At 41.9% G+C, this 24,117-nt stretch overlaps 1 pseudogene; it reads left to right on the top strand.

The window, feature by feature from the left end:
- The first annotated feature begins 3,525 nt into the window (after nucleotides 1-3,525).
- Nucleotides 3,526-22,121, top strand: LOC115408502 (taste receptor type 1 member 2-like; annotated as a pseudogene).
- The last annotated feature ends 1,996 nt before the right edge of the window (nucleotides 22,122-24,117 follow it).

A 24,117-nucleotide genomic window follows, 5' to 3' on the forward strand; every position in this document is an offset into this window, starting at 1 on the left:
ACAATTTATGCAGCCGCTCATAATTCTGTGCAACTGAATACAATTTTGAATAAAGAGTTAAAGTTAGTGGAACATTGGATTAATGAAAATAGGTTAGTCATTAATACCGAGAAGACTAAATCATTGGTGATAGGATCACCTTATCTCTTAAAAGACTCTCCTGTATTAAATTTGTCTGTTGGAGGTACAATTATTGAACAAGTGACTGAGGCCGAGCTGTTGGGATTAACAGTTGATAGGATGCTCACATGGAACAGTCAAATTAAAAATATCCTAAATAAAATGGGTAAAGGCATGGCAATGGTGCGCCACTGCAAAAAATGTATTCCACGTAGTATAAGGAAAACATTGGTTGAATCAATAGTTTTGTGTCACATAGATTATTGTTCTTCCATTTGGTCAACCACAACAGAAGTAAACTTGAACAAATTACAGGTTGCACAGAATAAGGCGACTCGGCTTGTCCTGAACTGTTCATTTAGAACAAGTATCAATGACATGCACGTTTTTTGTTACCTCGCTGTCGTACCAGTCAGTCTCAGAGGACAGTGCCATATAGGGCAATGGTGGCATGGAATTCATTACCACAATTCTTGATTTTTCAGAGGCATGCAAATACGTTTTGTAAAAGACTGAGATTGTTTATATATACACAAGATTAAAATGATTAGATTATTTTTATAGCAAATTGTGCGCAAAACTAATATTTTGAAGAATGCTTGTAAATGAGCTATTATATTTTGATCGAGTATGTCTATTTATTTCTGAGAGATTTTCTTAAGAAGAGATGAGCTATCACATTTGTTTGTATTGTGTTATTGTATTGTGTTATAGTGTTATTATGTTTGTGTTGTTTGTTATTGATTGTCTTTGTGAAGGTGTCATGAATGAATACTCTATGTGCATCCTGTTCTTTCGGATGAGTTGGTGTATTTGCCTTTGTTTAATGATGAGTTTAGACCCCAGGAAGAATAGACACTGATATTCAGTGGCTAATGGGGATCTTAATAAATAAACAATAAACAACCTGATTAAAAACGAAAACTCACTTGCCCATGAGTTGTCATTTTCTGTGTTCCTGCTTCCATAATTCATAATTAACACACAAATTTACAAAAAGTTTTCTGACGATGTGTAGGTAACTATGTATCTATAAATGTCATGCATGTCCACAAATATGGAAATTAAGAGATTTTTTACCACCAGTATATCTTATATGACCAAAGGTGGAGGCAAATCTCATCATATGACACTCCAGTACAAAAGGGACCTATCGATATCAAATGATGAAACCTCTTGATACAATTTGGGGCTGAATGTTTTCCAAGAGACAACTTGGGCCCAATCCCAATTCTACCCCTTTCCCCTACCCCTCAGCCCTATCACTCTCCTACCCCTTTTAGAATAGGGCTGAGGGCTCGGGCTATCTTTGCAGCACGATGAATTGGGATACCCCTTGGCCCCGCCGCACTCCTATAACAACAAAAAATTATGGATATTAGAAATGATAGAAATTACATTAGAAATTACTTTTATTTCTTAATAATGGTATTATTATTTACCTTATATTTCTTTTTGAGGTTCTCCCACTTTTTTGAAGCTTGCTGGGCTGTAACTTCCCCTTCCAAGCCATTGTCTTTTATGAATTTCCTAAAGTAATACATATATATTTATATAAACACGTTTTATTACTGACATATTATAGCTCAGACGAATAATATAATTTACTCCCACTGTGTTTTGGCGCTGTATTTTGATTTCAAAAACTTTTCTTCATTTTCACCTCTAAACTGAATCAGAAGTCGGGTTTCATCAGGGGTCCCTGTGTCAAACATATTACGTTAAAAACATGATAAAAGATGACGTTAATACACTGATTAGTGCTCTTCAGAAGTTACACATTTACGATCGGAAACGGTGCTACGTAGCGCTAAAACGTTAATCCATGACTGGGACACTGTCACGCTAGTATAGCTATAAATTTCAGTGAAGCAAATACACTTTTTATAGCTTTTTAAATAGTAAACAGAAAGCAAGCTTACATTTGTGCGACTCCGTGGTGGGCGCCATGTTTTTTTCTGGCCAATGCAAAACTCCGCCTACCCCTATTGAGAATAGGGAGCATCGATGCAGACTTCACTGAAAGGGGTGAAATAGCCCTTCCCCTTTCCCCTACCCCTATTCAAAAAGTAGAATTGGGATAGCCCTTAAAGGAATACTCCACCCAAAAAACGATTTGGCCTCATTTTCTACTCACCCTCATGCTGAGAAACACTCTGGAGCACTTTTTTGACATTTCAAATGCAGTTGGAGATGTTTGGGGATTTTCGTTGTCAACAAACAGGGACCGACAGAGCCCGACAGAAAAAATGGTCCATAAAGTCCACAAAACATTCCCATTTTCCTTCATACTGCTCGTCCGCTGTAATCCAAGTGTCCTGAGCGCGTAACGTCCATAATTAATTCTTAACGAGGTCATTTAGTACATTTTAAGAGCCCAAACAGTGCGCTCTCGTACAGCTCCATTGCATGTCTGCACACGCACCCTGAACGACGGAAGCCGTGGCAGACCAAGCCAGACGCTTGCGCGCTTTCAGCGACTACTTTTCTAAATTGCAAGCGTAGAAGAAGAAGTTCCGCTGTTTATATTCTGCTGTGAGTGACCGAGCTGTGGACAATCACAAAAGTGATTGGCTACTGTTTTAAAGCTTTGAATTCGGTGTCCTGCTGAAAGGGCACAAGCGTGTTGCTTGGTCTGCCGCGGCTTCCGTAGTTCAGGGTGCGTGTGCAGACATGCAATGGAGCTGTATGAGAGCGCCCTGTTTGGGCTCTTAAAATGTACTAAATGACCTCGTTAAGAATTAATTATGGACGTTACGCACTCAGGACACTTGGATTACAGCGGACGAGCAGTATGAAGGAAAATGGGAACGTTTTGTGGACTTTATGGACCATTTTTTCTGTCGGGCTCTGTCGGTCCCTGTTTGTTGACCACGAAAATCCCCAAACATCTCCAACTGCATTTGAAACATCAAAAAAGTGCTCCAGAGTGTTTCTCAGCATGAGGGTGAGTAGAAAATGAGGCCAAATCGTTTTTTGGGTGGAGTATTCCTTTAAGCCTCATGAACGCGCATATCATTGGGGTCGGGGTAAGGGGGAAGGGTAAGGGGTAGAATTGGGATTGGCCCTAAGTCCAGCAGATGTAACCTGATGGCTCTTACCTGAACAGATAAGAACAGCCACACTCATACTGAAAACTTTGCATTTGTTTACTTAGTTGAAACAAACCCTCAGCTGAAAGCTCAAGCCAATCACAAGAGATCAAGTCAGATGCTGTCAACCTGCCTGCACCAGTCCCCTGTAAACACAGTTCATATTACGTTTGCATACAGATTTGTGGTTTTCCACCAACTATTAGAGCTGGCTATTTGTGTCAGTCCTTCTTCATTCTCGAATGACAAACTGCTGATTTCGTTTCAGCTGATGTATCGGAAATTAAAAAAAAAAAAAACACTAAAGGCAATGATGGTGCAGATTTTGGCTTTTCTGTGTCTTCTGGGATCTGTCCTGAACGCTGTACCTCAAAACACTATCCCATCCTCAGAGTTTCAGCTGGATGGAGATTATTTGCTCGGTGGGCTTTTTAACATCCATCATGTCAGCTCTCCTCTTCATCTCGACAGACCAGAGGCCATCGACTGCACCAGGTGAGTTCCATGCCTTCATTTAAGCTTTTAACAAACCTCTATTTATATGAGTCAATCAGATCTGTTCATTCTTACATTCAGTCTGACACCATGACAGAATGCTTTGTATGACTTGTGACCAGGGGCGGAGCAGGGGTCCCAGCCCAGGGGGGGCGGAGCAGGGGTCCCAGCCCAGGGGGGGCAAAGCAGTTCTCCATGGGCCCTTGTGGCCTGAACATCCCCATTAAAACATAATCGCTTTAAAAAATGCCGCAGATAATGTAATGTACAATGTACGTAATGTACTACACTGTCTGGTTCAGACACAAATCTTTCTTTAAGCTTTTAACATTTTCAATATTTTCTATAAAAAATAGATTTTTTTTCTCAATAGCTCCCAGGTTATTTGACCTATTGACTCCTAATCACTTGTGAATCACATTACTGTAGTGTCTCTTTCAGACACACGTCGTTGTTTTCGCTTTAAATATTGCAAAAAAAAAAATTAATCTTTGTAAGAGAAATGCAGTATTTGAGCTCAATATCTCCCAGTTCATTTGACCTATTGACTGAAAAGCAGCATTATCACAAGCTTTCCTTAATTTACTTTGTTGCTCAGTTTAGTTTTTGTCAACATTATTCATGCGTCTTCTATTAATTATGAATAAGGTTGTGATCAATGTTTGTTTTGCAATCCTCTCGTTTCGCTTTTACTGTAATGCGTAGAATATGTGCGCACCGCAAAAATAACGTGTCGGCTCACTTGGCTTTGTCAGAGCGCCGGCTGGCTTGACCGCAGTAAAATTGCAGCAACACATTATTTAGCGGTGCGCACATATTTTACACATTACGGTATAAGCGAAACCGAGAGGATTACAGGCTGCACCTCCGGGAAAACTAAACAACAGACAACATGAGCAAGCTTTTTTTTTTTTTTTTTTTTGTTTTTAAACTTCATCCTCATGAATGCGACTGTTATAGAGTCCAATTTTCCTTTCTTACCATTTTCTTCAGCACACCCCCCCCCCCCCCCCCCCCCCCTTCAGGATGGGCCCCCACGCAGCAGTGGGCCCGGGCAGCTGCGCCCCTGCCTGCTCCACTATTGCTCATGACCCAAACCTTGAATTCCCTCAGTGTTGGAAAAATAAATCTGAATAAATCTTCAGAGCAGGGTTATCTATTTATTCATTCATTCATTCATGTTTTACACCACTCATTTGCTGCAAAACATCTGGTGGTCTCATATTATGAACGTGCCCTGATTCACATCAGACATGAATGAAAACATAAGTGTCACTTCCAAACCGGCATTTTCCTTGAATTGTCCTTCATAAGTGAATCTGTAAACCATCTCAACAAAGAACAGCATTAGTTTAAAATATTAACAAAACGAGTAAAATATTAAAGTGCAAAAATGTAAAGTGTTGAGAGACTTTAGGAGAAAAAAAACATTTTAATCAAACTTAACAGTTCAAGTTATTTATTTACAGTTTTGTTTTCTTTTTTGCTGTCATCAAAATGTTAATATTCTGATTCAAATACACTGTGTCTTCTCTGTTCACAGTCACTCTTTAATTCTGGCAAGTTATAAAAGGTTTCTGGTCATGAGATTTGCTGTCGAGGAAATCAACAACTCCACCAGCCTCCTACCAAATGTATCAATTGGCTATATTCTGTTTGACCAATGTTCAGATGGGCATAGCTTCCCAAGCATGTTCAACCTCGTCTCGGTGGATGGCCTGATTGATCCTTGGGGTGAGCCACCCAAGAATTTGATCGGTGTGATCGGGAGTTACACAAGCCCTAAGACAGTGAGTGTGGCTCCGCTCTTGATGATGGATCTTATTCCCATGGTAACTTTGCAACTTGTTTTCTATTGTTTCAGCAAACCCATTACTCATTCTGTTACTTCATACTTGGCAATGTATTACAAATGTAAATAATGACATTTTTTTGTTACTTTCAACAGATCAGCGATGGTGCATCTAGTTCTGTGTTTTCAGAAAAGAAAACCTATCCGTCTTTCTTACGAACAATCCATACCAACAAAGACGTCATTGAAATTATCGTCAATATGTTGAAGCACTTTCAGTGGCATTGGGTAGCTTTCCTATATGATGATAACAGTTATGGCGATGATGGTCGAGAATTGTTCATAAGGAACATTCAAGATACTGACATTTGCCTGGCATATACCAAAGGCCTTGACCATCAAACAGATTACCCCCAAATATTCAGACAGATAAATATTTTGAGAGTACATGTCATAATTGTTTTTGCTTCAGACAGGACGGCAGAAGTTCTTGTTGGGTCAGCAATACAACAAAATGTCACCAACAAAGTGTGGTTGGCAAATGATTCATGGTCAGTGAATAGAAAACTGCCCAAGACAAAAGGAATCAGGAACGTTGGGACTGTGCTTGGGGTTGCTGCACCTGCAAAGACGATACCTGGCTTCAATGATTTTGTCCATTCTGCCAAAGCTGCTGGCCATTGTGAAAATGCAGAGCAAGAGACATTTTGCAATCAAGTTTTAAATTGCACTGGGTTGAGTGCTGCAGATATCATTGATGCGGAGCCAAGTTTCTCTTTTCCTGTTTATGCTGCTGTGCACGTCATTGCCCACGCCTTACACAATACATTACAATGTGGAGTGGACAGATGTAATGACAATATTACAATGTACCCAAACATGGTAAGCATGCAAATATTCCACTTTGTTCCTTTGTGTGTGTTTATATCAACTATAAAAAACAATATTCATACCACTAGATCCGAAATAGTTTGTGAATCCTGGGGCTAATATCAAGTCTCTGTGATGAACAAACCATTGAATGTCCATCCATCCATCCATCCATCCATCCATCCATCGTCTTTTCTGTTTAGTCCATGCGAGGTTATGGCAGCAGTATAGAGAGCATAGAAGTCCAGACATGTCTGTTCCTCACAAAGTCCTCCAGCTACTCTGTGGGAATTTCAAGTCGCTCCAAGACTAAGTCAAAAAATATACTCTTTCCAGTGACTCCTGACTGTATCAGAAAGATTGATGCTCACCACCTTGTTTAGAGAACTCATTTTACCTGCTTGTAGTAGAAGTATAAAGCTCCTCTTGTTAACATGCTTTCTTATTCTATTTTATTTATTTTGAGTACTGATACATGATATTGCTGGACCTGACAGGGGGACAGAAAGACAGGTAAAGAGAGAGAAAGTGAAAGAAAAAAAAATGAACAGACAGGCAAACAGCAGCAACAAAAAAAAGACTGAAGAGAAGGAAGAGAGTGCAAAGATATGACGGTCATTTAATTAGTATCAACACTCCACCTGCATAAAGGTATGACAGAGGGCATCCTTTGGACCTTTGTTGGAGAACATAGCTGGGAGTGAGCTGAGTCGTGCAAACTAAGAATCCAGTTATGAAATTACACTAGAGCATCAGGAGAGGCCTTTTACAGATTGCCATTAGTCTAACCCACCCCAAGAAAACAAGGTAACCAAGTCCACATGCAGAATATGAAGGGTGATTAAAGATCAGTGTGATCAAGGAAATGTGACAGTGATCATGCACATATGACCTCTGACCCCTGAGAAGACCAGAAGCAGGCCAGAGTCACAGAGAGGGATGGACATGTAAATGTTTCTTCACTGTTACACTTTTGTCAGGTCATTTGTAGTTCTAAACATATTTAGGGTGTTTTTAGCTCACTTTTTGCTTCTCCCACAACATAATTTCTCCCTCCTACAGCGTTCATTACAATTACATGCAAATTGCCAATTATGCAAATTGGGTGATAACGTCATTGAGCTAACTTCTAGTGACTTTTAGGCCAGCCAATAGCTACTTTCCTTACTGGAGAGTTGGCAACACTGCTTGCACATCCTGGATAACTTCCAACTATGCTTCCTAACAAAAGTCTGGAGAATATTTTCTGTTATATCTTTGTGCAAGTGTGGTGGCCAGTCATCTGGAGTGTCGCTTCCAATTGGATTGTCATATCTTCTATGCACTCTCTTCTTCCTCTCCACTCTTTTTCATTTGCTTGTTTGTTCACTTTTTTTTTTGTCTCCCTCACACTCTCTCTCTCTTCCTGTGTTTTTGTCCCCCTGTCAGATCCAGTGATATTCTGTCCCAGTATTCAAACCAAATAATATAAAGTATTGAATTATACTATCTAGAGGAGCCTCATACTTAAAGGTTCCTCTTGGAACAGCAGCCAGACCTCCATTCTGTTGCATTATGCTGGACAGGACAGGGTAAAAAAACAAAAAAACAAAACAAACAAACAAAAAAAGACCAAAGCCCATTTTACACTGGATGCAAAACAAAGCAGAAAGGAAGCAAAGCAGAACCATTATGTCACACAGTGTTAGCTACAAGCATAGATACATGGTGACAAGTATTAGCGGTAATTAATGGCATCAGGCGGCATCTGACCTCCAGTTGTGAGTGCTGGACACTCAGGTAAAGCAAGGGGCAGAGCTGTTGAGCTGCCTCCATTGTTGAAGCAACTGCTGAGAGCTGTGCTCACAAAGTGTCCCACGCCTGCGGCAACCCCCAAACCCAGTGGTGGACACTGAAAGTAAGGGATTTCTTCAAGCTGAAGAAGGAGCCCCATAGAGACTTGTTGGCTTGTGAGACTCCCGAAATAGCTGATGGGCACTGTCAGGCCAGGCTGCAGCTCAAGTGGTTGTCGAGGCAAAAACTTGGGTCTGGGTGGAGTTTAGGAAGGCCACAGAGGAGGACTGTCAGTTTGCCCTGAAGAAATTCTGGAAAACTGTCTGGCACCTCTGGAGGGGAAAGCAGGCTTCCACCAACATTGTGGACAGTGGACGTGGGGAGCTACTGACCTCAACGAGGCATGTCATCAGGGTGTGGAAGGAATACTTCTTCTCAATCCTGCTGCTACATGTTCCACGGAAGAAGCAATGACTGAAATCTCTGAGGTGGACTAATTCATCACCCAAGCTGAAGTCACTGAGGCAGTTGGTAAGCTCCTTGCTGGCAGAGCATCGGGGGGTAGATGAAATTTGCTTCGAGAACCTGGAGTCTCTGGTTGAGCAGGGACTTTCTTGGCTGACACGTCTCTGCAACATCACGTGGTGGTTAAGGTCAGTACCACTGGATTGGCAGACCGGGTTGGCAGTTTCCCTTTTATAAGGAGGTACCAGAGGGTGTTCTTGTAGTATATGCGGATCACACTCCTCAGCCTTCCTGGGAAAGTCTTTTGCTGGGTAGTGGAGAGGAGGATTCCACCGACAGTCAAACCACGGATCCAGGAGGCACAATGCAGTTATCACCCAAGTCACACAACACTGTGCCAGCTCAATACTCTCCATCGGGTGCTTGAGGGTTCATGGGAGTCTGCCCAACCAGTCCGTACATGTGTTTTATGTATTTGGAGTAATCGTTTATCTGTGCCCCTCCTATGAGGGCTGCTTCAGGAGTGTGGAGTCTTCGGCCCTTTGCTCAGAGTGTCTGCTCTCTGTATCTAACTGAAGTGGGAGTCCGGTTCGTATTGCAGGCAGTAAGTCAGACCTGTTCCCAGTGCATGAGAGTTTCAGCAGGTCTGACCCTTGTCGCTGATTCTATTTAGAATCTTATGCTCAAAATTTGTAGGTGCAGCCAGGGGTTAAGTTCAAGGATCATATGGTTTTGTTTCTGCTTTTCGCAGATGATTTCCCTTTAGCTTCATCAAACCAGGATTTACAGAATGCATTAGAGCTGTTTGAAGCTGAGTGTCTAGTGACGGGGATGAACATAAGAACCTTCAAATCTGAGGCCATGCTCCTCGACTGAAAGATCCTTTGCCATCTCTGTGTCAGTGGAGAGTCCCTGCCCCATGTTGAGAAGTTCAAGTATCTTATTTTTCATGAGTAGGGAAAGAATGGAACATAAGATTGATCGGTGGACTGGTTCAGCATCTGTGGTGATCCGTCAGGGTGATGAGGCAGCTGACCCAATGTACCATTAATTAGTATTTCTACATTCCCATCCTCATGGGCTCTTGGTCATGATAGAAAGGACAAGATCCTGGATACACAGGGCCAAAATAAGGTTTTGTAGTGAAACTCAGTGTTCCCTTAGAGATCTGGTTACAAGGTCACCACGGAAGAGATTAGGTCAGGGCCACTAGTCCTCAACAACCAGTGGGACAATTTGAGGTGGCATGGACATCTGTTTTCAATCAATTTTCAATAAATTTATTTTTGTATAGCCCAGTATCACAACAACAGTTGCCTCAGAGGGCTTCAAGATGTTACATTGATTGGTAAAAATAAAAACAGTGAATAAGCATAATATTAATATGTCAAATTCACAGTAACGAGACAAAACGAAGCAACCACCGCCTTAGAATCTCACATCCGGCAAGGAAAAACTCAAAAAACCCAGTGGGAAAAGAAGAAATCTTGGGGAGAACCACAGTATGGAGGGATCCCTCTCCCAGGGACGGACAGCTTTGGCAACAGCTAGCATGAGACAATAAAAAGTAAAGCCTAGGACTATGTTGAGTACAGTCTGTTGGACGGTCCAGCACAGGAACTACGGATCCCAGAGGTAGAACTGAAGCCAGTCTGTGGGCAGGACCGACAGGAGTGTCCTCCCGGTCCGGCCGGAGCTTGTTCGTAGGCCCTCGTAATAGTGGAGTCAGCAACTGAAACTGGAGAAGACTCCCCCTCGAAGGGGGGGACAGCAGGTGAAAAGCAATGAAGGGACTAAAGGGAATAACATTCAGACATTAGAGGATAGGGCTCAGTGCACCGTATTTCCCACAGCATTCTTGCTCCTGGGGCAGCTTTGTGAATAGTTTAGTATTTAAACTAGTATTTAGTTAGTATTGTTTAGATAATTTAGTTTAATTTAGTTTGGTTTAGTTTAGTTTGGTTTAGTTTAGTTTAGTTTAGTTTAGTTCAGTTTAGTTTTGGAGGCCTCACGGGCACCTGCCAGGGGAGGTGTTCTCGGCATGTCCTACTAGGAGGAGGCCCCGTGGAAAACCTTTAGGATATGCTGGAGAGACTGTCTCTTGGCTGGTCAAGGAATGCTTCAGGAACCTTCTGGAAGAGCTGGAGGATGTGTCTGGGGACAGGGAAGTCTGGGCATCGTTGCTTGGACTGCTGCCCCTGCAACCTCGAATCAGCAGCCAAAGATGAATGGATGAATGGCACTCAAAAGTCTAATGTATTCAAACTTTAAATCGCATTTTCTGTGATCTTGTAACATTTCATGAAGAAACCCTTATTATTCACGCCAAAATATTTATTACCCTTTCCTCAGATCCTAGCAGAGCTGAAAAAGACCAATTTTACACTCTTCAATCAATCTATACATTTTGATGAGAATGGTGACCCCAACTATGGATTCTACCTAATAGTTTTTTGGAACCACAATGGTGACGTACAGGAGATCGGCTATTATGAATTTTACCCACCCTTCCATTTGGTCATCAACAGCACCGAAATTCAGTGGCACACAAATGGAAAAGTAGGTTATTTTCTTTCTCTAGCTGAAAGTTCTGCACTTGTTTAGGAGATCACTTTCTTTTGGTATTCCACTTCTGCTCGGACGTGAGGATGGAATAGCAAAATAATCAAATAGTGATTTCAGGATTGTGTTTCCACAAATATTTGTACCGAAAATCTTTTCCTGGACCTGAACCTAACTCACATTCTTTCGTATGTCCCTAACAACTGTGCCCAACAGGTTCCAACTTCAGTTTGTTCCCAGGAGTGTCCTATAGGATACAAGAAAAAGCCAGAAGTAGTTCACAGGTGTTGCTTCTATTGTGAAATCTGCCAAAATGGAACTTTTGTCAATGTCACAGGTAAAGTATTATTGAAATAATTTTTTAACCATGGATATGCTGAAAACTGTTTCAGACTGTGTTTTCTTTAAAGGCAAAGGTGGTTACCCACTCAGGTAATTGACTCGACTCAGATATACATGTGTCAATTTTGCCACTGCACATGTAAGGTATTGTTCTTTCATACCTTCACTGACAGCGTGTCTCTCTGTGTTGTGAAACAGAGGATCCCTACACTTGTGTCTCCTGCACTGATGCTGAATGGTCTGCAGAGGGAAGCACATCATGCAACCAGCGGGTGGTGGAGTTTGTACCGTTCACAGACACTGGAGCTGTGGTCATCATGGTTGCTGCCTTGGTCTTGGTGGGACTGAATCTGGCTGTGTCTGTTCTTTTTGCCATCAACTACAACACACCTGTGGTCAGATCTGCTGGAGGACCCATGTGCTTCCTCATTTTAATCTGTCTCAGTTTAGGTAGTCTCAGTGTGTACTTTTATTTTGGTCAGCCAACAGCAGCTTCCTGTGTCTTGAGGTTCTTCCCATTTCTGCTGTTCTACACTGTCTGTCTGGCCTGTTTTGTTGTGCGCTCTTTTCAGATTGTTTGCATTTTCAAAATAGCAGCCAAGTTCCCAAAGCTTTACAGCTGGTGGATGAAATATCACGGACAGTGGCTGGTCATCGTTGTGTCTTTTGCCATTCAGGCTCTTTTACTTATTATTGGATACTCTTATGATTCTCCCAAACCCTTCAATGAAACATTTTGGTATCGAGACAAAACAGTTCTTGGTTGTGACATTAATTTGAAATCAACATCCACTTCTGTGATTTTCCTTTTATCCCTTTGTTTTCTTTGCTTCATTTTCTCTTACATGGGGAAAGACCTCCCAAAGAATTACAATGAGGCCAAATCGATCACCTTCTGTCTGCTCCTGCTTATCCTCACATGGATCGCCTTTGCCACAGTGTACTTGCTTTACAATGGGACATACATCCAGACTCTGAATGCTCTGGCAATCCTCTCTTGTCTGTATTCTTTCCTTATGTGGTACTTCATTCCAAAATGTTTGATCATTATCTTCAAACCCCAGAGAAACACACAGCAGTACTTCCAAGGTCTCATTCAGAGTTACACCAAAACCATCAGTCAGTAACTGCAACAGTGAATATCCTCTAAATACATTCAGTAAAATATAATCTAGCATTTTCAGTAATTGTACAAAAGCTTTAAAATGTGTAATTGTCCCACATATCAAAAACATAACCATAAAAATGCTTTCAGGTTTATCTTAATTGAGGCAGACTGACATAGACTGACCAAGGTTATTCTTGGGATGTGAGAAATCCTGAAAACATTCCAATTGTATTAATACCCATTGTATCCTGCAAAGCAACGGTGGTCAGCAGTGGGCCATATAGTGAACCGTACTATCTAGCTAACAATTTTTAGTGTGCCACTTCAGTGATTTTGCCCTTGGCAGTTGCCCACATTGCCTATCACAAAAAAGCCCCTGATGTAAAACAGATATGTGGGCATAAATGGACTATGAATTAATAGGTTGACAGGAGATACTGGAGGGAAGCTTTTACTAATAATATTTTAATAATTCTCATCATGCCAAAGTGCTTTCAAAGAAATATTATTCTGCAATTCATTTTTGCTGAATATGATGTAATGTATTATATTCTCAATATTATGAAGCTACAAAGAAAATATAATTTTATCAAAGCATTTTGCTAAATAAATTATCTTACTGCTAGCATTAGTTTGAAATTATTTGAAAATAGTGGCAAATGTATTGAAGGGTCTCGGGGTTCTTGGTGTGTTTAACTGTATACCAGATCTTGTCGAAATAGGCATTCGAGCTTTGTCACTGTTTTATGTAGATTTGCATATCTGTTTACTATATTGTGATTGAGGTATGAAAACCTGAGAATTATAATTTTCTTCATGATCAATAAAGATTTTATCGTGTTTGCTGTTTCTGTAGTATGTAGTTCAAAGTTTTTCTGTTTTCATTTACTGTCAATGTGACAGTTTTATATTTGGATGCCGAAGGTTGTGAATGTTGGCATTAAATAAATACTGTTTCATAGAGCACTGCAATCGATTGCCATTGTCACATGTGAGTTCAATTCAATTCAATTCAGCTTTATTTATGACATGGTTGTTTCTAGACACTTTTACAGAGAAAATCCAACAGATCCACATGAGCAGGCATGAGCGAATGTGGAAAGGAAAAATTCCCTTTTAACAGGAAGAAACCTTTGCAGAACCAGGCTCAGAGGTGGCGGCTTTCTGCTATTCCGTTTGGGGGGAGGAGACAGAAAGAGAAGGAGATAGGACAGACAGCTTCTTGTATCTACATACAATTCATATATAAATACAGGGTACATAGGTTACAAGAGGAACAATCATCAATGACATGTAGCAATACAATGAAATTACAGTAGTACAATGAAATTACATTGAAGCGAGAGAAGGAGCAGAACTGGGAGCCGGTTCCACATGGTAGGAGCCCGGGGTTAAGTAAACCTTACACCCGCTGGGTCCGGGTTACCTCGATTAATCAGTGGAGCAGCTGTTTTGTTTGATGCCAAATTACAGTTGCACCCATTGAATCCAGGCTGTCTCAATGGATCAGCTGATTGATGTTCTGTCTGCGATCCCTCAAGCATGGCTCTAGTCCACCTAAGAGACAGCCTCTTCGTCCAGGGTTTTGGTGTTCTGACTTTTTGGTCTCCCACAGTGGAAAGAGAGAGGGAGAGATCATTTTATTTCCATTGAAGTGGCACAGGTTCACAGATTTATACAATAAATCCACGACTCATTTTCCCAACATAACCTTACAGAGCAGTTACATAGTGGTTGAGAGAGAGAGAGAGACAGAGACAGAGAGAGACAGAGAGCAGGCGCGACCCCCAGCTGTAAGCTTTATTGAATAGAAAGGTCTTAAGCCTCGTCTTAAAAACCGAGACTATGTCAGCCTCCCTCACAGACACTGGGAGCTGGTTCCACATAACAGGAGCCTGGTAGCTAAAGGCTCTACCTCCTGTTCTACTTTTAGAGAACCTTGGAACCTCCAGCAGACCAGCACTCTGAGAACGAAGCGTTCTCCTGGGGCAGTATGGGACTAAGCTGTTTAAGATATGATGGGGCCTGGTTGTTCAGGGCTTTATAGGTTAAGAGGAGGATTTTGAATTCTATTCTAGATTTAACAGGAAGCCAGTGAAGGGAAGCTAATATTGGGGTGATATGTTCTCTCCTACTGGTTCTTGTGAGAACTCTTGCAGCAGCATTTTGAACGAGTTGGAGACTTTTTAGGCAGTTATTGGGGCCCCCTGATAACAAGGAATTACAGTACTCTACTCTGGAGGTAACAAATGCTTGGATTAATTTCTCAGCATCGTTTTGAGTCAGCATGTTCCTGATTTTAGAAATATTACAAAAGAAGGAGGTCCTGATCTGTTTAATGTGGGAGTTAAAGGATAAATCTTGGTCGGAGATTACTCCTGGGTTCACACATCCCTGGATTAATACGTATGTCCAATAATGTAATACGTGAACTAAAGAAGCGATATTGATTTCAGGGAGAACTGGAGCTTTGTATAAATCTCATCAAGGACAACCCCACCTGAATATTTTTCAACACTACATCATGTTACATCAGAACCATTTAGTATGTTACTGATTGTAGTGTCCTGCACGTCTCCAAACATTTCTATTATTGCATCAGCCAACACACTGAAAAATCATATTTTAATACTGTAAATCAACAAAATAATAATTAAAAAAAATAACATTTTAGCAATCACGTGTTTTTCTTTTCTTATTTATGCATATCCACACACTTTCACCAGCTTTTTTCTATTTTCAGAAAGTGTGCAATAATTACTTAGACAAAAGTAGGCAGGTGCATTAATTTGGACACCCTTGTTGTTTTATTGATCTGAGTACCTTTAGCACTAATTATTGGAACACAAAGTTTGTTTGGTAAGCTCATTGACCCTTGACCTACATACACAGGTGAAGCCAATCATGAGAAAGGGTATATCAGGTGGCCAGTTGGAAGTTGTTCTCCTTTTTGCATCTCCTCTGAAGAGTAGCAACATGTGAGCCTCAAAATAACTCTCAAATGACCTGAAAACAAAGACTGTTCAACATCATGGTTTAGGGAAAGGATACAAAAAGCTAGCGCAGAGATTTAAGGTGTCAGTTTCCACTGTGAGGAACATCGTGAGGAAATGGAAGACCGCAGGCACAGTTGTAGTTAAGGCCCGGAGTGACAGGCCAAGAAAAACCTCTGATAAGTAGAGGCGAAGGATGGTGAGAACGGTCAAAGTCAACCCACTGACCAGCTCCAGAGACCTACAACATGATGTTGCTGTAGATGGTGTCACTGTCATTCAGCTGCAAATTCTACGTCGCTTCCGTTGACGTCACTTCCGGGGACGCTCCATAGCGTGCGACCCGGCAGCTCCTCGAGTGTTGTTTCGGTTGTTTGTACAGCGTCTGAGGTGTCACCTTGTCAGTGATCAACAATGTGGTTACTCAGATTGGACTACTTGCTGCTTTTGTGGGGACTGCTTCTCGTGCTCTGTACATGTTACGAGCCGAGTGAACCTACCCGGATTGGTTTTCTCCCGCGCATCACCTTTAGCTGGGAGTCTTTACTTCAGCTCCAGTTCCCCACGCTTCATGTCAGGCCGCCTCCTGGCATCCCACCGGAGCTCTGATGCACAGCAGCTGAACCCGCGTGCCGCAAACGGGGTAAACGTGGTGGATTAATCAGGATGGATCTTCTGGACCGGCGTCAGCTCCCGGCTCTGCCGCCGATCGTGCTTGGGAACACACAGTCGATCCGCCACAAACTGGATGAGGTAGAGGCGTGGATCACAGTCCGACAGGAGATCAGGAACGCCTGCCTGCTTGTCTTTACTGAATCCTGGCTCAACGACTCCGACCTGGATGAGGATCTGTCACTGAGCGGCTTTGGGATTCCGCTGAGATTGGATCGTAAAAAGGAAGTTACTGGCAAGTCATGCGGAGGAGGAGTGTGCTGCTATATTAACCAAAGGTACTGTAACACTGTGGTGGTGCGAGAGAAGATCTGCACACCTGACATAGAACTTTTGTGTATCTCTCTCCGGCGAGTTTCAACAGTTATTTTTCACCATTGTGTACGTGCACCCGCGTGCAGACGCTGCAGCCGCTGCACAGCTGATCGGTGACGTCACGCACCGGCTTGACAGTATCTGCCCCGACGCCACGCCCCAAAATTTATCCTGGGGGACTTTAATCACTGTCGTCTGGGAGACACTCTGAAGACTTATGAACAATATGTCACCTGTGCCACAACACAGAGGAACACGACCATAGATCTGTGCTATGGCAGTGTGAATGGAGCGTATAAGTCAATGCCGCTTCCTCCACTTGGATCATCGTATCATAACTGTGTTTACCTCATGCCGCGGTACGTCCCTGTGTTCAGGCGCTTGCCACGCGAGGAAAAGACTGTGAAGTGTTGGTCTGAGGACAGCATTTCTACTCTTCAAGCTTCGTTTGAATGCACTGACTGGGACTGCTTCTTTGATTCTTCTGATGATATTAATGAAATGTGTGACTCTATCTCTTCTTGTGTCACGTTTTGTGTGGATTCAGTTATCCTGTCAAAAAAGGTTGTTATTTATCCAAATAACAAGCCATGGGTAACTAAAGAGCTCAAATCAGTTATCAATAAGAAGACAATGATTTATTGCACTGGTGATCAATGGGAGAAGAAAGAAATCTCCAGAGAAGTGAAAGGTGAACTTAGAAAGGCCAGACTTAAGTACAAAGAGAAAGTTAAGGCCCAGTACACCAGTGGTGATATCAGAGCAGCTTGGCGTGGGATTAAAAACATGGCCTCTGGTAGCCATCAAAAGGAGGACAGGAAGCTTGTCACAATTAATGGTTTGTCTGATTTTGAACTGCCAAGTGCTTTTAATTCTTTTTTCACTCGGTTTGAAAGAGTTGATGTGGAGGAAAATGTGTCAGATTGCAGGAATACTGTCAAGCCTGTAAGTGAGATTGTAATTTCTGAGAGTCACGTCACTGCCCTCTTTAAGAAGGCCAAAACAGGGAAGGCGAGGGGCCCTGATGCCATCTGTGGTCGTACCCTGCACCACTGTGCCACACAGCTCAGTGGTGTGTTCTCCAGACTGTTCTAGTCTTGTATGAATCGCTGTAAAATCCCCTCTTTATGGAAGACCTCAACAGTAATTCCTCTTCCAAAATCCAGCAAGCCAAGAGAGCTGAATGAATTCAGACCAGTCGCACTCACGTCACGCGTCATGAAATGCTTTGAGCAAATATTAAAAGCCCACATATTGCCTTTTATAGCAGGGAGACTAGATCCACTGCAATTCGCTTATCAATCAAATAAAGGGGTGGAGGACGCAAAGCTTTTCCTACTTCACACTATCTACAAGCACCTTGAAAACGCAGGGGCCCATGTCAGACTCTTATTTGCAGACTTCTCTTCTGCTTTTAATAAAATGCAGCCTCACATCTTGATTCAAAGGCTGGCTTCAGATTTTAACCTTCCGGACCAATTGTTGTCATTGATCTTAGATTTTCTCACTGATCGGGTCCAGCGTGTTCTAGTCAATGGTTGCTTGTCTCCTCCCACCACCTCCAACACGGGTTCCCCTCAAGGCTGTGTCCTGTGTCCTCTTCTGTTTATTCTCTACACCAACAACTGCAGATCCGCTGAGGAGAACAGATTTCTGATTAAATTTTCAGACGACACAGTTCTGGTTTCTCTACTGTCACGAAAGGAGGGAAATCATGGTCCTGCTTTAGGCCATTTTGTTAAGTGGTGCGAGGAAAATTACCTTGACTTAAATGTTTTAAAAACTAAGGATATGGTCATTGATTTTAGACGGACTTCCTCCCACAGTGTCAGTGTCATCCATGGAGAAAACGTGGAAATTGTCAATAGTTATAAATATCTGGGCACGGTGATAGATGACAAATTAAGATTTGACATGAACACTGAGCACATTGTCAAACGTGGGCAGCAGCGTACCTACTTGTTAAGAAGGTTGAACTCTTTTAATGTGAACAAAACTCTTTTAAATAATTTTTACTGATCGTTTATTGAGAGTTTACTCACATTTTCTTTTATCTGTTGGTTTCAATCCTTGTCTGTGAGGGACAAAAACAAACTGCAGAACATTGTCAAGACCTGCTCTAAAATCACAGGTGTTAAACTGAGGGACTTGCATTCTCTGTGGGAGCAGCAGGTGCTGAGTAAAGCACACAGCATCTTGGCTCAGCCTCTTCATCCTCTGACTCCAGAGTTTATCTTGATGCCTTCTGGACGCCGGTATTATGCTCCAGCGAGGAAAACTGTTTTTCAAACTCTTTTGTGCCTTCTGCAATGAAATTATTGAATTCCAGCTCCTAAATTGTTTATTGTATTGCTTGTTTTAATATCGTTCAACCTGAGTTCCACTTGTGGTTAAACTGGACTGTCTCATGTTGTATTTACGTGTGAAACGACTTGAGATGTGCTGCAAACAAATTGCCCTTTGGGATTAATAAAGTTTTCTGAATCTGAATCTGAATCTGTGCATCGTTCAACTATTCAGCGCACTTTGCACACGGAGATGCTGTGTGGGAGAGTAGTAAGAAGGAAGCCTTTTCTTCGCACATGCCACAGAGTCGCTTGTGGTATGATGAAGCACATTTGGACAAGTTAGCTGCATTTTGGAATAAGGTGCTGTGGACTGATGAATGTAAAATTGAGTTATGTGGACATCACAAGGGGCAATATGCATGGCAGAAGAAGAACACAGCATTTGAAGACAAACATGTGCCACCCACAGCAAAATTTGGTGGCGGTTCAATCATGCTGTGGGGCTGTGTGGCCAGTGCAGGGACTGGCAATCTTGTTAAAGTCGGAGGTCACATGGATTCCAGTCAGTATCAGCAAATTCTTGCAAACAATGTTCAAGACTCAGTGACAAATTGAAGTTGCGCCGGGGCTGGATACTTCAACGCAACAACGCCCCGAAACACCGCTCAAACTCTACTACGGCATTCATGCAGAGGAACAACTACAATGTTCTGGAATCGCTATCTCAGTCCCCAGACCTGAATATTATTGACAGTTTGTGGTGTGATTTCGAGCAGGCTGTCCATGCCCAGAAACCTTAAAACCTGACTGAAGTGAAGATGTTTTGTTAAGAAGAATGGTCGAAAAATACCCTCAACCAGAATCCAGACCCTCATGGGAAGCTATCGGAAGCATTTACAGGCTGTTATTTCTGCAAAAGGAGGATCTACTAAATATTGATGATATTTTACTGTTGTGGTGCCCAAATGTATGCACCTGCCTACTTTTAAGTAATTATTGCACACTTTCTGCTAATCAGAATCAGAATCAGCTGTATTGTCATTGCATCAAGTTACCGAAGTTACAAGTCATAACGGAATTTCTTGGGTTTTAAGGACACCCAGGCAGTCAATTATGGCGCTGCGTTTTGAAAAAGAAACAGAGTTAGAGAAACTCAGACAGAAATTGGGGGAGGGGGGCTGGTAAAAAAAGATACATCAATTCAGATCGCGGTTCCAAAAGGGAGTCGTGATTAGAAGTGAGAAACCAAAAAAAAGCCAAGCTGCGCACAAACATAGCAAAACACATGAGACAAATTGCTATCAGACTAGTGGGTCAGTGGTTGCTGCCCTCATCGGCGCAACACGCCATCACCACTAGTTGTCAGCAGAAGAGAGGGGAGGAGACATTGAGAGAGTGTGTGTGTGGGGCGAGGGGGGTGCGAGTGTGTGCTCTATCAGTTCGTCAGTCCATGTGTATGTGTGTGTGTGTGTATGTGTGTGTGTGTGTGTGTGTGTGTGTGTGTGTGTGTGTGTGTGTGTGTGGTTGGCCCGTCCTCTCTGCGCTCCAGCTGGTGGCCTCCGTTGCCATGGGGATGTCCTCCAAGGAAGCAGTCCAGAAGGGGGAGGGTGATTTCGGGGGATCAGTGGTAGGAGATAGGGAGCGACCTCATGTCCTTATCTTCTTCTGGGAGATTGTTTGAATTCCAAGGGGCCCCAGATTCAGTCCAAAGGTTTCTTGGTATCTTGTTTTAGTTGGAAGAAGCCGTTGTGACTTTCCCGTTATCGCTGGTTCTCAACCGTCTCAGACAGCAGCTGAGTTTAACCTCTCATGATGAAATCCATCTTGCGTCTCAGTTCGTCCACAATCCCAGCGACATTGTCCATCTTTCGAAAGAGTTCGCAAATTCGATCAGCCTCAGCTTTTGCCCGTTGATTTGAAAAGACCGTCCACCCTTGGACGTCTTTTGTGGTGGCGGTCTTGTCAGTCTTCCAGAGGATCAGACCACTGACCAGGCCAATCAGCAGCAGACCGATCCTCATGAATCCAAAAATGTAAACATCTTCTGCATCCTCTACAGACAGGGTTGCCAGACATATGATGGCTCTCCATTGACCACGGGACTCCATCACAGACCCAGCATGCCGAGTCCCGTCAGGGCAGACAGGCTCCCCCGCTCCTGTATTTCTTTGTGAGAAAATCGTATCAATTGCGTTGAGAGACCAGCTGATCAATTCCATGGTTGATATGTTTTGATTCTTCGAAGAAAATCAAGTCAGGTGGTTGCTCTAGTTGAAAAAGACAAGACAGAGTGCTACAGCAGAGACAGTAGGAAGGGAGAGAAAAAGCAGGAGTGATCGGAAAAGCGTCCGCCTCCTCCAAGAGCCAGCGCAGACACCTAATCCTAAAAACTTCATTTCACTTCTCAAACATCACTATGTTTGTCTGCTATATGATGTATTTAACTAAAATTGCTGATGTGAACAACCAATGATTTATAAAGGAAAATCTTGAAAATGATCAGGGGTGCCCAAACTTTTTCATACCACTGTATACAGCATAGGTGGAATAAAAATAATAATAATAATAATAATAATAATAATAACAATAATAACACAAGATCATCAGAGTCTGGCCACACGATCCTACCACCACCGCTTCATCGAGGATGGAACCGACCCACAATGCAGGATCTGTGGAAGATATGAAGAGACTATCGACCACATCATCTCAGGCTGCCCAGAACTGGCAAAGACAGAGTATATCCACCGACACGACAAAGCGGCAGCCTACCTGCACTGGAAGATCTGCAAGGAATACAACATCAAGACAGCTGATAAGTGGTACAAACATCAACCCAACACCGTCACCGAGAACAACCAGATCACCATTCTATGGGACATGCCCATCCAGACAGACAGAGAGATCAAAGCGAATAGGCCAGATATCATCATCAAGCATAAAATAAAGAAGGAATGCATCCTCATAGACATGGCCATACCATCTGAAAGCAACACCTCTGTCAAGGTAACAGAAAAGCTGTCGAAATACAAGGACCTCGAAATCGAGATCAATAGGATGTGGGGAACAAAGACCACAACAATACCAGTGGTCATCGGAGCTCTTGGACTTGTGAAGACGGGATTAGAGAAATACACCGACAAGATCCCTGGCAACATCAACATCCAAGAAGTCCAGAAGATAGCCCTCCTTGGAACAGCACACATGCTACGGAGGGTTCTATCAATCAAGTAGAAAGCAACAGCTACCCTTTAGCGTCTCAGGACCATTGTTTGGACCCGGCTCTCTCGGAAGTAAAGAAGGACGCATAAAGAAAATATAATAATAATAATAATACATTGGTTTTACATAGCGCTTTTCTGGACACTCAAAGATGCTTTACATTGCATAAATTCATTCACTCCATACTGGGTGGTGGTAAGCTACGACTGTAGCCACAGCTGCCCTGGGGTAGACTGACGGAAGCGAGGCTGCCAATCTGTGCCATCGGCCCCTCCGACCACCACCAACCATTTACTCTCACAACTTTCATACTTTGGCAAGGTGGGTGAAGTATCTTGCCCAAGGACACAACAATACATTGGTAATTGATGTAACTGTGTATCATAGGTGATGTTGCTTTTGCAACTCTGTTAACTATTTAATCGGTATTATGCAAGCATTTGTTAGCCCCCCTCCCCAACAAATTTCACTACCAGCCGCCACTGGATGGATGGATGGGTAAATTAATTGAAGATTTATTGAATGAATAAACACATGCCAAAGAAGTTTAAAGGAAAATCTCAATGTAGTTTAACATAATGACCCAATCTACACCTGTATTTGTCTTTTTTGTTTGTTTTGTCTATTTGATAGCTCTTTGACGGATATTATTAAGGTAAAAATGACATGTTATGGCGACAGACAAAACACTTCCGAATAAAGGACTAAATACTGCTCATTTGAATATTTGTAGTTTGCGTAACAAAATTCAAGATATAGCTGGAATTTTAGGAAACTATAATTTAAATATTTTGACAATATCTGAAACGCATCTGGACGACACAATATACAACTCTCTTTTGCATATAAATGGGTACTTATTATCTGATAGAAATTTAGATGGGGTGGAGTTGCCTTTTATATTCAGGATCAATTGCCTGTCAGAATTCGACATGACCTTGGCTGCGTTGGTGTTGAAGTTCTTTGGTTGGAAGTGCAGTTACCACATATGAAGCCAATACTGATAGGCTGCTGTTACAGGCCACCCAATGCACCAGTTGTTTGTTTGGATCGAATTTGTTATATGTTAGATAATGCCTGTGACTTAAACAGAGAGATTTTCTTTTTAGGTGATTTAAATATTGATTGGAGCTCAAAAAATTGTTCCCTAAAAAATAAGTTGGAGTCTTTAGCTGCAACCTGTAATTTAGCCCAAGTTGTCACGAAACCAACTAGGATAAGTTATAGGCCCGACGGGACAAGGTCTACTACCTGTATCGATTTACTTTTTACTAATTCAATGGATTTGTGCTCAAAAGCAATTTCTATTTGTGTGGGTGTCACTGATCATAATCTAATTGCAATTAACAGGAAGACAAAAGTTCCAAAAGCAGGTCAGAGAATAATTATGAAACGCATATTTAAATATTTTAATGAAGATATTTATTGTGCAGACATTACAAACATTAACTGGACTCAAGTGTTGCTTGAGGAGGATCCTGACGAAGCTTTGGAGCTGTTTATGAATTTAATAATGCCAATTATCGACAAGCATGCACCACTGAAACAAATGACAGTGAGAAGTATTGCATCTCCGTGGGTGGATAATGAATTGAAAGAATACTTCAGTAAGAGAGACGCGCTAAAAGCTGAAGCAACTTCAACAGGTGATGTTGTATTATGGGACAGGTACAAACGGTTAAGGAATTATGTGACAAAATTAAACAGAACAAAGAAAAAGGCCTATTACGAAAACAAATTCAAGGAAATAAAAACAAATGGTAGTAAAATGTGGAATACGCTGAATGAATTAACGAAAAGAAACTCAAAATCAGTTCAATAATTTTTGGAAGTGGATAATTTGTTTTTGACTAAACCAGTTGATATTGCTAATTATATAGGTAACTATGATAAAAACAAAGTACAAAACTTGAGAAATAACATGAATTCAAAGACAAAAACCGATTTAGGATATACAACTATCCAAAAAAATATTATGAAAAATACATTTTGTACATTCATTTTTGAC

This window comes from Salarias fasciatus, chromosome 20, assembly GCF_902148845.1.
Source record: "Salarias fasciatus chromosome 20, fSalaFa1.1, whole genome shotgun sequence".
In the NCBI taxonomy this organism is placed as follows: Eukaryota; Metazoa; Chordata; class Actinopteri; order Blenniiformes; family Blenniidae; genus Salarias; species Salarias fasciatus.